The following is a 10,000-nucleotide window of genomic DNA, read 5'->3' on the forward strand; positions in this document are numbered from 1 at the left end:
ATTAAGACAGCGTGGGGAAAAGGATCAACCACCGAAACTCCTATGCTACATAAAATGGCTTAAAAACGTCGTTAGCTTTTTTTTTGTTTTGAAAATGCCAAAAATTTGGGTCGGTCGGACGACGCGAAACGGAGAAAAAAAAGGGGATGGCCTTACGAAAACAAAAATTCGTTATCACGAAATTTTCGATTTGTTTGCAAACACCAAACCAAATTTTTCGGTGTAGTGCGAACAGGCCCTAAGTTGTCAGCTAAATAAAATAAGCATGCTTTTTATGTTTCCTAATTTGTCGATTGATTAGCTGTAAAGGTTTGACTAGGGGGTTTAATGATCACATGTATATAGAGGATATTACATGGCCGCTTGGGGATACGAATTTTATCTTCTCGGGCTGAAAGTATCTCTCACGAGTGAGCGAAGCGAACGAGTGAGAGATAGTTTCAGCACGAGAAGATAAAATTCGTATCCCCAAGCGGCCATGTAATGTTCTGTTTATTATATAGATATTGATGAAATGTCTAGATTTAAAACAACTTGTTTTATTCATTTTCGAAGTGATGAAAAATTGTTCACCAACCACTAAAACACGCATGTTGTGTAACATGAAACAAGATGATTTTTTAGTAATAGGAGAAATCCTGGTATTTCATCAATATCTATATAATAATACGGTTATTATGCTCAACGAGTAAGGGTTTATAAAAAAAATAAACTAAACAGACACTGACTCGACTGTGAAAATGGCAGTTTATTCATCTTTGATGTAAAAGCGTAATTGTTGCCGGCTTCTTTTTAGCACATTAATGTTTGGATACTTAGCTACCCTATGTTGTCTCTCAGAAGAACTTTTAGAGCGCGCAGGCTATTAAATTAATGACAATTTTATCCAAGGAAAAGGATGTTTAGAAGCAAAACAGAATTCAGACCTTACATAACATATTTCTGCTATTTTATGCTTGTGTTGCGCAGAAATTTATCAAATTGTGACTTTTTCTTGCTGGGAGCTAAAAATCTTGTTTGGTTTTCATTTTGGAATTTTATCAATAGCCTCAGTTTCCAAGAGCTTTATTTATTTATTATTAGGTTGGCTCTCTGGCCTTTGAAAGTTAATCTAACATTTTCCATGCCCGAAAGTTTCTTTTCTCACTATAGCACATCACTTGCATTCTAATAGCTGGAGCAAGCCATTACGCCTTGTTGCAAAGTTTTGCTGTTATGATCTCCTTCCTAAGTTAGTAACGGCGAACAGAAAATTATTTACTTCATTGAAATAATTAATGAGCTTTTCTGATAGTTTTGTTTTATAAGCACGCTGTCTTCTCATCAAAATATTTGTCGTATCTGTCTCGCAACAGGTGTTTATGAAGCGCTTAATTGTTGTTAAATTATGCCTTTATCAGTTTGTGAAACTTTGCTCAAAGCGAAGTCCGCGTTGATTGCGTTCACTTGTTCATTATACTACGTTCACCTCTAAAACGCAGCCTATTGTTTTTGAAAACAAAACAAGTTCCCCACAACAAAAGCCTTAAGAGTGTTAAGTGCACAACATAATTGCAAAACAATATTTCCTCAGGGAAGCTATACTGTGCAAAATTGTTTGGGGAAGATGACATGTTAGTTGGAGAAACTTTGTTCTACTGAGCTGCTTTGTTCCAAGGTCCTAAACATAACAAATCGTGAACCGGGCACGCGCGTCTCTTAACGCTTCGCTTTATGGTGTAGAAAATAAGCGATAACTTTCCTTCAACTGATTTTTCATTAAATACTCACTTAATACATGCAATTTAAAAAGTTCAACGGGCAGAAAATTCGTTCGTGGCCTTTCTCGATACGTCTAGGCCGCAACAGTTGAACATAAACGTTCGGCGGGGGCGGTTTTAAATTGGCGATCCAACATTAGGCAATCTTCATCAAGTATTTTCTTCTTTCGATTGTTATAGCAAAGTTACATTAGACAGGAGCGAATTTTACAAATAAATACCCCAGTAAATTTATCTATATTAGACACGAGAAAGCTTTTAAATTTCATCTTGTCTTGCAGGAACTATACATGGAATTATACATTCATGTATCCTAGTTTGTTTTAGTCGGTACATTATTTAATAACAGGATACGCTAAAGTTGCTGACGATATTTATTTAGATTCTCTAGATTTTCCGTTATTGCCCGCTGAGCTGCAATGTAACAAGATAACAATTTACGAGTCGCGGGTCATTCTTGCCAATCATGTTCTGAAGTTCAGTTTCACAGGGAGTCATAACAGAGCCCGTATTGTGTTTGGATTGTAGTAAAGAGATTTCCACAGAGGACTGCTACTGATTGCATAAACATGAAATTTTGTTTTTCAAAGATTGAAACACTCGAGTTAGTTTACACGAAAATAGACAATTGTTTCCCCGCATAATCATCAAATTGGCATTTTTCTTCTTTAACTTGAAATAGAAGAAAAAATGCAGTTAGCCCAGGCTTGGTGGAACAAAATAAGATGTCGGAAATTTGTATCAGATATTGGTTTTTGCTTATTCCACTAGTTCCCAAACCATTCTTCAGTCACACCACCGTCAAAAACAGAAAATAGCTTGGCTTGAGGCGGAATTGAGACATCAGAAACTTGAATCTGTCATTTTGCTCTTTCTGTAGCATCAGAAGCATGCTCAGTGATAGCATAAAATGTTAGCTTCAATTTATATATCTGAGACCCCGATGAGTATGGGTCGATTTTCATCACTTTGTTTCGATACCAGACTTTGATATGATTTACTGTGCACTTGTTTCAAAGTTGCCGTTTTAGGGTGCAATCTCTTGAAACAAAGGGCGTTTGAAATGCTGCGCACAATAACGAAATCAGATTTCGCGCTGATTTTCGATCAAATAAACTTCTACAAGTTTTGAATGCGTACAAGAAATATTATGGTGTAATGCCAATGACTTACCAGGTAAAAAATAAACACCACAGATCTCCGCACTGACTTCTCTCACACTTCAAAGTAATAAAGTGGGTGACAGATGGCAGATGCCTGTACGTATAACTTTAATCACTAGAGCCAGACCCAAAAATGACAGCGGCTCCCTGTTTGCAAGAAAACGGCGAAGGCGTGTCAAAACAAACGCGAGAACACCGGATTTCCTGTTTTTATCCGTGAATTCCAGTTACTGTTGTTTTCCTTATCATTTTCGGCAATATACTCCCAGGGTTGGTTCCTTAAAGTGAACGGTTGGGAAAGTTATAGTGTGCTTCTTCTTGCACTTTATATAAAGCTTGACTTCATCTATGAGAAAACATAATGGTCGCATATGCAAGCCCTTTCCTCGAACCTCTCAAAAAAGGTAACAAAAACAAAGATTTTGTCGCTTAACCTAAAGGGTTTAACATCTGTGAGGCCATTTCAGTCATTCATGCTCGATAATGAGAATTGATCGAAACAGCCTTTATCGAATAATCTGACAATTCATATAGGGCAAGTAATTGATTAACCCTTTGTTAGGCGAGACCTTTTAATTAATAATGGAATTTGGAAAATTGTAGGTTACGTTTACTGTAGCCGCTAAGATGTAAGTTGTTTCTCTGTAAGGTTATTACTTCAACTGAGTGTAATTACGAGGACCTAGACTCCTGTGCTGCAGGAATCCATGACCAGCCCGTTCAATTACGTTCTCAAAGCATTAATTAAGTGATAAAACTGCTACTTCGCATTGTCCATCTATCTTTCCCCTTCCAAACATTTCTCAGTGAGTAGCTCCTTGTTTCGTCCACCTAACTTTGAGTCACAGAGATATAGACAAGTTCCCGCCTACGACCAACAAAAATATCGACGTGTATGCGGCTCTGCTTTTCCCTTTGCGCACTTCATTCGCGGTAGGGAGCATCAAAAACATTTTCACTCTTTCATTTCAGTGCCATTGTGCTGGAAAATGAATATATGGGCCATTCTTTGGGCCCCTCCAAGCGAAACGTCCTCTGACTCTCTTTTCTGGTCAGTGAAATCAGACGAAAGGTGCGCTGTTAAAAGGTTCCTTTCACTCGCTTGCAGCAAGCCTCTAGCTTCTGACCGTACTCCATTTGTCGCATTTCTCCCAAAAGAAGGACCTACTCTCATGCTATGGACAATTCGATCAAATTTTACGAGAGAACTTACCTATGACGATATTGTTCTGGTTACACTGAGCAGCCTGCTCGTCCTTTTATAGTGAGTAAAGTTGTAGGCTGCTAACTGTAGGGTTCTACTATGCTGTGCCTTATGCCTTTTTACTCACTTAGCATGGGCCTCCTGGCGATCACTTCTTAACTTAGAGATAACCGTCAGTTCTAGCTCTATGTCATAGTCTCTTCATTGAAGTGGTCTATCCTGATATACCATACCATACTGTATTAATATACGACAGCATATATAGTCGCTGGTTTGTTTGAGGGACTATGTTGTTCTTCTGAATATAATCTACATTCGTTGGAGAGATTCACAGAAAACCGTTCATCTGCTTCATTTTGCAAATTCCTAAATCACGGAACAAACTTTCCTAACTGAACTGTCTGAATGTAGCCTGCAAAGCAGACGTATTTTTTGGTCAAGAAGTATCGGCCGACATCTTGGATAGCGAGACTAACACAGGCCTGAAGCTAGTCAAAAAAATTGCATTCAGAGAGAAGAGCCGTGAGCTTTCAAAATGGCGGCCCATTACGAACGTTGGACCTTGAACAAGCGTCCGCTTCGCAAAAAACGCCTGCTCTGCAGGCATCAAACGAAAATTTGATTTCGCCTTTTAGTATGATCCTCGGTGAATTATCAGAAAATCTTTCATATCATTCCATTCTTCATCAAGATCTGTATCGCATGAGTAGAACATTTGAAGTATCAATCGATGTTGGCGCTAATCGCGACCAACTACATTTAAGACGCGTTCAGGATGTAATTACGCGCTTTTCAACTTAATATTTCTCTACCACTACTCAGTTGTTGTGTCAGATAGCGATCCGGCGAGGGAAAGCAACTACAGAACACAGGGCCATTTTTGAAGCAGTACTACTGAAGTGGCCTCGCGGCTCACCAGTACGAAAACTCAATGTCTAAGGAAGGAGTAGCGTTTATCAGCCGGTTTGAAATGCAATGTTTAACTGACTGAGAACGAGTAAGGTATATCTTTGAGTGGCTCGGCGGCTGGTCAGTCTAGCGAGTTGCCAGTAACACTCAAGAAATACTTGTTTCATTTCACTGCCAAACCGCCGAGGCACTGAAAAAAATACTTATTTGAAGTGTCCCTGTATTCTGTAACTTAGAGAGGTACATGAGATATAATTACCTTGAATGGAACTGCTTGCTTGAAGGAAGTATATAAGCATTGTTCAGGACTGATTTCAAGAGATTTTAATTTTGCGCACTTTTTGCGTGTGTGATTGTGGGCCGCAATTAGAGACGGAAATGAAGCAAAAAAAGTGAACAATCAGCAAAAGCAAATGATAAATATTAAGATAAATGTACATCCTAACAACTATCATCGACAAATAATAAAGCAACTTATGTTTGAAAAAAAAAAAACCTTCTTTCCGTCGGTGCTTCTGCTGTCAATATCGATAATGAAGTTTTTTACTTGTCCGAGGTTGCTCGGGTTTGGAATAAAGTGTGATAACTTTATCCTTAAAACTTAATAACGTTTTGAATATTTTTAATTCCAAAATATAAGGAAATATTGACGTCTAAAGATGATCGATTAGTTAATAATTGCAGTTTTTAGTAAGCTAAGGATTATGTGAATTCTTGACGCTTATTTTGTGCTTGTTGTAACATTTTAGCCGGAGGAGCAGGGATGTTGTGATAAAAAAGTTTACCGTTAACGACAAAAATACAAAAACACGCCGGCTTCATATTGTAGCACCGACATCAGCCTTTTTGGATGTATAAACAACACGTTTTCATTTCCCTTTTTTTTATAAAATACGCGAAAACAAAAATGAAATGTTTTTTCCTGAAATTGCCTTTATTGTGCCAGAACAAGAAAACAATGTTATTATTGAGGAATAAATCACGCAAGATAATTTCTTGTTTCCTTACTGCTGAGGAATCAGTGACGCATTTATTGGAAGCGATCATGATTAGTTGTTATTTCAGGTGCTAAAGAATCGGCTGAACAATTCGGACTAAATGAAAGCTCTTGATCATCAACTTGTCATTAGATCTTCCGTCATAATCATTCAAAACATGAAATCACAGAGATAGCCTATCGCGATTGATATCTCAATTGTAAAACTTTTTTTATGGGTTTGGACACAAGAGATTGTCGGACAATGCTTGACTTTTAATTTAATGCCAAATGTCATTTCGCATATTGCTTTTGTTTTTTAATTGCTACTGGTCTGCTCTCGTTTGCTTTGATAAAAATTGCCACTTTCTTAGCCAATCAAAAGGCAAAGCGTAAAAGGCCACGCAATTTCCCGCTCTGATATCGAGCTCTGATTGGTTCAATGATGCCATGCGCAAGTGACTGGATCTTTAAACTGAAAATAAGAAAATCGATACTCTATAACGCTAATCCCGTAAAGCACTTCACATATTGTTTCACAGTTTGTTCAAAAGTAGGAGGCAAACATGTACACTTTCTACGGTCTTTGTAGTGTTGCTCACATGTTCATCAGCAAATTGCTACTTCAATTAAACTGTAAGAGATGGATGCGACAGGCCTTGCGTCTATCATGGTAAAACAAATGAATCCGGTAATTTTTGCGAAACAAGGAAAACCAATTGCAACGTTAAATTCCTGAATGACATTAAAATTTAATCACAATGCGGCTAAGATTTTATTATTAACCAGTCAGGAAACGTTGGACAGAACAATGAAATTATGCGAAATTTAAATTGCACAGGAATTAATGGCCTTTAATTTTCTGAGGCTTTTTGCATTTATGTTTCATTCAAAACAAAAGGTGTTTTTTTCTTTGCCAAAAATTAAATGTATATTTAGATTGGAACAAAACAAGAATTTCTATAGAACGATGGGCATCAGTCGAAAAGAATACGTTCACGAAATGGACCATTTTTGATTACCATAGATAATTGGCTCCGATGCCAATTAGCAACTTTGAAAAAATCATAATATACTAATTAATTGATTGGTAGAAAGTGGGATCGGCTGCACCAAGCAAAAGTGACGGTAGAAGTCAAGGAAACTGGGGTATACGAAGTCAGTAACTGACACAATTTTATTTTGAAGTTCTATGTTTCAGGGCTTAACAATCAAATGATAAATAAAGCAGCCGGCAGCTTAAGAGGAAATCAAAGCAAAACAAATTGTGACTCGTGTGGTTTAAGCAGCTCAAGTCATTTACCGAAATTCCAATAAAATCTAGTTCATGAATCTGCTAGAAAAATAAAAACCAACATTTGGTCATCTGTATCTTCGTGAAAATAAAAAAGGTCAGTGTTTTGTTAGCGTAAAGAAGGAAAACTTGAACGTTTTAGTTTGCCCAAGCCGAAGCTAAAAATCTTCAAACTTTCATTTTAAGTTAACTGAACACCACACAGTTGTATGCTATTTGATTCCGTGCTTTTTTAATTTACGCTATCACAATGACTGTGTTCAAAAAATTTTTCGATATAGTGAATCTTACTGCTTAAAACCAATTATGACGAACGAAAACTCATGCAGTATGTCTTTCAAGCGTCCATTCTCAGAAAAAAAAGTTACTTTGCTTTCGATCACTTCAAGAGAATATTCTGAAAGGATAAAATCCAGACAAATGATTTTCTTAAAAACCGGCTCAGTGCAAACAATTCTTACCTTTCCCATCGCAAAATGAGGAATCTTCTTGTACCTAGATTACCTAGATGATCAGAAAATGACAGCAAGGAACAATGGGTTCGGGTGTCCTAGGGAAATGTCAAATACCGAAAATACGAATTTTTGTTTTTTTGGGCTTTGCACGCAATGACACCTTAACCAATCAGTGACATCGCATGTGACAGGTGTATAAAACATAGTTTATATCGACGGCTTTGGCAAGCGCGTATGAACACCAGATTGAAATGCGCGAACACGCGCGCACAAACATAGCTCTTTATAGGGACCTTAAGATCTACGACGGCGACGTCGACGAAAACGTCACCTCAAAATAGAACTTCGCTCTAGTAAAAGTCTTTCGCGATTATTCCAGCTCGTTCACTTCGTACAATGTGGGCGAAGTGTCCTAAAAATAAATTGGTACGAGCGGTTTCAGACTGAAAATAGAGAATGAAAGATTCTCTGTTGCATGCTCACGTTGTCGTCAAAACCTAAAATTTAGTGATTTCACGTCGTCGTCATGCAGAGAACCGCAAAAATATGAGCTAAAATCCGTGCTGCACGTGCAGCACGATTATTTATGCTCTTTTAACCAATGATATCATTGCTTTGTGGCGTTTTCGTCGACGTCGTCGTCGTAGATCTTAAGCTCCCTATATTCATGTCCGGACGGGAGAAAAACGGATCATGCAAATTATGATCGAAACAGAAAGAAAAAGGAACGTGGTACACGGTCAATTTAGATGCAAAATAATGCTTTTGTTTAATATTTCGAAGAACTCGACAAGACACATACAGAAGCACACAGCACAAGATAACAGACATGATCTAAATTTCAATACCAATAAGAAAGGGCACGACGCAAAGAGGTAGAAATAAGGTCACATCTTGAAAACACTGTTTGTAAAGTCCCGTGCTTCTTTTTTCAAAGTTAGAAATCAAATGATTAAAACGGTTAAATTTAGCAACGTTGAAACCTTATTATAAACAAGCTTATTATAAACGCAAGCACAAAAGATTCGTATCAAGTGAAAACGAACCATAACGCAGGCACAAGAACACGACGCAGAGACAAAGATTCACCGCTTTTACAACACAGCGTCGCGAGTGGAACAAGCCGGAATCGGTCTTTCTCATTGGAAGAACATCACAGCCTGCAAGCATAAGCGCAAACAAACGGAAAAGGAAAAGATTTGATCCTTGCGTTTGTGCTTGCGTCGCTAGTAAAATCAGGCTTAAGGGATTTTACATCAAATTGTGCCATATGGTAAGAATCAAAGGCTAGAGAATGGAACAGTAATAGAGGCTGCACCTGCAAAGTAGAGTTAACGAAAATAATTTCATTTGTATTTAAATTTAAAAAGAATAAGCACTCTTTCCTCTGATGCTACAATGCAAGAAGTTGCACACAACGACACCTTAACCAATCAGAGACATCGCATGTGACAGGTGCTTTGTACATAGTTTATAGCGACTTAAGCAAGCGCTTATGAACACCAGATTGAAATGCGCAAACACGCGCGTACAAACATAGCTCTTATATTCATGTCCGGACGGGAGCTAAACGGATCATGCAAATTATGATCGAAACAGAAAGAAAAAGGAACGTGATACACGGTCATTCCCGGTGCAAAATAATGCTTTTGTTCAATGTTTCGAAGAACTCGGCGAGATACATACCGAAGCGCTAAGGACAAGATAACAGACATGACCCAAATTTCAATACCAACAAGAAAGGGCGCGACACAAATAGGTAGAAATAAGGCCACATCTTGAAAACACTTTTTATAAAGTCCAGTGCTTCTTTTTTCAAAGTTAGAAATTAAACGATTAAAAACGGTTCACTTTAACAGATATCGTAAGTTGAGTGTTCTGCACATCAGGGTTTTTGTGCTGCAGCTCTTGAACGGGTCAGTCGAGGAGATTCTCGTCGGAGGCTTGGTGCTGAGTGTGGATACGTCATACAAACCATGACGTCGATATGGGTGCCATACGTATGACTAAGGTTTCGCAAGCACAAGCGCCGAGGCATAAAACAAGCACAAGAGATTCGTGTCAAGTGAAAACGAACCACGCATAACGCAAGCACATGACGCAGAGACAAAGATTCACCGCTAGTTCCATGTTCTCTCTTACAACGCGGCGTTGCGAGTGGAATCTGGAACGGGTCTGTTTCATTGGACGAACATCACAGCTTGCGTTGTGCTTGCGTTATGTCCCGTTTTCACACAAC

General features: G+C 38.2%; 2 protein-coding genes across 3 annotated transcripts in view; both read right to left on the bottom strand.

Moving 5' to 3' along the window:
- LOC138015996 (QRFP-like peptide receptor) overlaps positions 1-5,380 on the bottom strand; it is a 9,846-nt gene extending 4,466 nt beyond the window's left edge. The window contains exons 1-2 of one of the 2 annotated variants that reach the window (XM_068863156.1): positions 5,296-5,360; positions 2,934-3,201 (exon numbers count right to left, since the gene is read on the bottom strand). The gene's annotated coding sequence lies outside the window, so the exon portion shown is untranslated. Of the gene's footprint in view, positions 1-2,933; positions 3,202-5,295 lie in introns of both variants that reach the window. The other variant, XM_068863157.1, reaches the window with a different exon arrangement.
- A 3,125-nt stretch (positions 5,381-8,505) lies between these two features.
- The window catches only part of LOC138017095 (transmembrane protein 145-like), a 16,891-nt gene continuing 15,396 nt past the window's right edge, over positions 8,506-10,000 (bottom strand). The window contains exon 7 of the mRNA XM_068864295.1: positions 8,506-10,000. This exon is cut by the window's right edge and continues 230 nt beyond it. The gene's annotated coding sequence lies outside the window, so the exon portion shown is untranslated.

Source organism: Montipora capricornis, chromosome 9 (genome assembly GCF_036669925.1).
Source record: "Montipora capricornis isolate CH-2021 chromosome 9, ASM3666992v2, whole genome shotgun sequence".
Lineage (NCBI taxonomy): Eukaryota > Metazoa > Cnidaria > Anthozoa > Scleractinia > Acroporidae > Montipora > Montipora capricornis.